The sequence below is a fragment of the Balaenoptera ricei genome, unplaced genomic scaffold (assembly GCF_028023285.1).
Source record: "Balaenoptera ricei isolate mBalRic1 unplaced genomic scaffold, mBalRic1.hap2 scaffold_714, whole genome shotgun sequence".
Lineage (NCBI taxonomy): Eukaryota > Metazoa > Chordata > Mammalia > Artiodactyla > Balaenopteridae > Balaenoptera > Balaenoptera ricei.
Window position 1 is genome coordinate 72183 of NW_026777901.1, and position 2452 is coordinate 74634.

The window sequence follows — 2452 nt, forward strand, 5'->3', positions numbered from 1 at the left end:
CCGTTTTCTCATCAGTAACAGGGAAAACTCCCGCGGCTAGGGAGAAGAGCACTTTTATTTTTTACTTTTACTTCCAATGATCTATACTCGATCTGCACCGTCTGCTTTTTAGTTAGCTTTCTTTGGACCTACCCTTAAGTCTCACCCCTCACCCCTCACCCCTCACCCCTCACCCCTACGGGTCACCGAGGCTTCCGGAGCTGAGCGGATCTATGAGTGCCGTCCCCGAGGTAGCCACGAGGCAGCGACAGTTCTTCCTTCCATGGTCCTAACTTTCCTGTTTGGGCCAGCAGTTTCTAGTTGCCAGGACTTCGTGGAGCAGAAGTGACAGTGAGGCAAGGGAACACCACATCCGGGGAAAAGGGTTTGCAGAAAGCCCCCAACTGCCAACGCTGAGCCTGGGGTTTTCTTCTAAACTGTAGTTCCACAGGAAAAAAGCTGAAACAACTTGTGACTGAATAAAAAAATGTTATGTACAACTCCGGCGGCCATTTAACGAAACAAAAACGGTTGTGAAGGAAACTTCATAATTTGCCAGGCTAGTGCAGCAGGTCTGGCGTAAACTGCAGCCTGAAAGGGAGCTGGTGTTTCTGGTTTATGAAGGTAAGTAATAAGACAAGGCCTGAGAGAAAAGGCGGAGAGAAGAAAATGAAAAGGGATCGAGAAATAAAAACAGACTGCTTGGGGTGGAAGAAAGGAACGAGCACGACGGTTACACAGTAAAATCTGCAGCAACGATTACCAACCAAGCAGCTGATCACGCAGGAAGCGAAGTCCAGGCTGAAAAGGCATGAAATGCGGAAATGCGTAGGAAAGGAATCTGTTTCCGGTCGCTCACCGCACAGGCCGATAAAATTGGTTATCTCGCAGCGCCTTGCCTCTTTCTGCGGGTCCGTTTCTGCAGAGACCGCTGAGACCTGAGCTCTGAGCCTAGTTGCAATCTGTGTGGTTTACACACGGAAAACTACGCACAGCGCAGAAAACAGCGCGGAACACAACCGAAAGTACGGCAGCTCTACTTCTCAGCAGCCGGCACTCAGAACACTGTCTCGCACAAGCGGTGCGCGCGGGCGTCGCCATAGTGAACACAAAAACGCTGGAAACCTTTTTTATTTGCAGGACCCACAGTGTCGCCACCGCAGACAACTGGGTTAGCGACGCGGTTTTTGTCAGTGTGAGTAGCCATCTTCAAGACAAAAAAAAGCGAGCTAGAAAAACGCAGGGAAAAATAAACCGCACAGCTACTCAGACCGTTCTATTCTTAAACCTTGAAAAATATCAGGGGAAAGCGCGAACGCAGTCCCCCACTACCACAAATTATGCAGTCGAGTTTCCCACATTTGGGGAAATCGCAGGGGTCAGCACATCCGGAGTGCAATGGATAAGCCTCGCCCTGGGAAAACCACCTTCGTGATCATGGTATCTCCCCTGCCAGGTAAGTATGAGTTCACTGCTTTCTGCCCTCCCACAGCCTCATACGCCTTCTACTGTACACACACGGTCACTTTCCTCCCCGCAGCCCCGAGCCTTCCCGCCCCTTCCACACAGCTCGTCCATGCACTTGCAACCAACAGCCCTCGATTCGCTCCCACACCACGGGAGATCATGTCGTCTTTCACCACCAGATCACGAACCAGCAGCCCCTGCGCTGAGATATCTACATACGACACGCCCCATCCGTCCAGCCGACGGGAATTACCGCTCCCCTCCAGCCCACGCCCCGCCCTACTCCGCGCCTCCCTCCTCCCACGCCGTCCAGCCGAGCCTACCAGAGGGCGGGCGCCCTCTGGGGGAAGTGACGTCCACCGCTCGCTCTTCTCCCACCCGCCCCCACCCGCCCCCACCCGCCCCCGCCCGTTGGGGCCGTGCGCGCGCGGCTGGCTGCTTAACCTCTGTCCTGCCGGGCACCTGTCTGGCGGCCTGCCGAAGCCTGAGCACCTTTTTTGAACTGCAACGGCTTTCAATGCGTAGACTAGAGAACATTTAGGAGTCCAGGGGAAACCGGTTCCTTTCAAATCCAGTTGTCTTTGTGACGTACTATCGTGTGTATGTCTAGTAAAACGCGTTAACCATTATGACTGGCGGTGAACTCTATTCCATTCTTGAAAGTTCAATTTCGTTCATCGGAAATTTCATTCATTTTATTCCCCGTCTTCAGGTGTTGTTTTGACTCTGTCCTTGAACAGATTTTAACACCTATCTGCTACCCTCTGACTTTGGAGTCAAATACGTTCTTTAACACATGCTCATTTGTTAATTATTTTAGGTCTCAGTAAAATGAGAGTCGTTCACTTTGAAATGTCACCTTTCCATAAATTATTGTTTTTCATGTGTGCAGAGAGCATGGCCTAGGGGTCATTAACTTACTGAGATCATTGGGCAGGATGTGGCTCTTGTGCCACCATTATTTTATTGTTTGGGGGCATATCTCATGCTCTGTTGCATGGCTTTG

General features: G+C 51.4%; 1 non-coding gene across 1 annotated transcript; it reads right to left on the bottom strand.

Moving 5' to 3' along the window:
- Nucleotides 1–1279: 1279 nt before the first annotated feature.
- On the bottom strand, nucleotides 1280–1443 carry LOC132358929 (U1 spliceosomal RNA). The gene has a single exon (XR_009500633.1). It is a non-coding gene; the product is annotated as a U1 spliceosomal RNA (small nuclear RNA).
- Between the last annotated feature and the right edge of the window lie 1009 nt (nucleotides 1444–2452).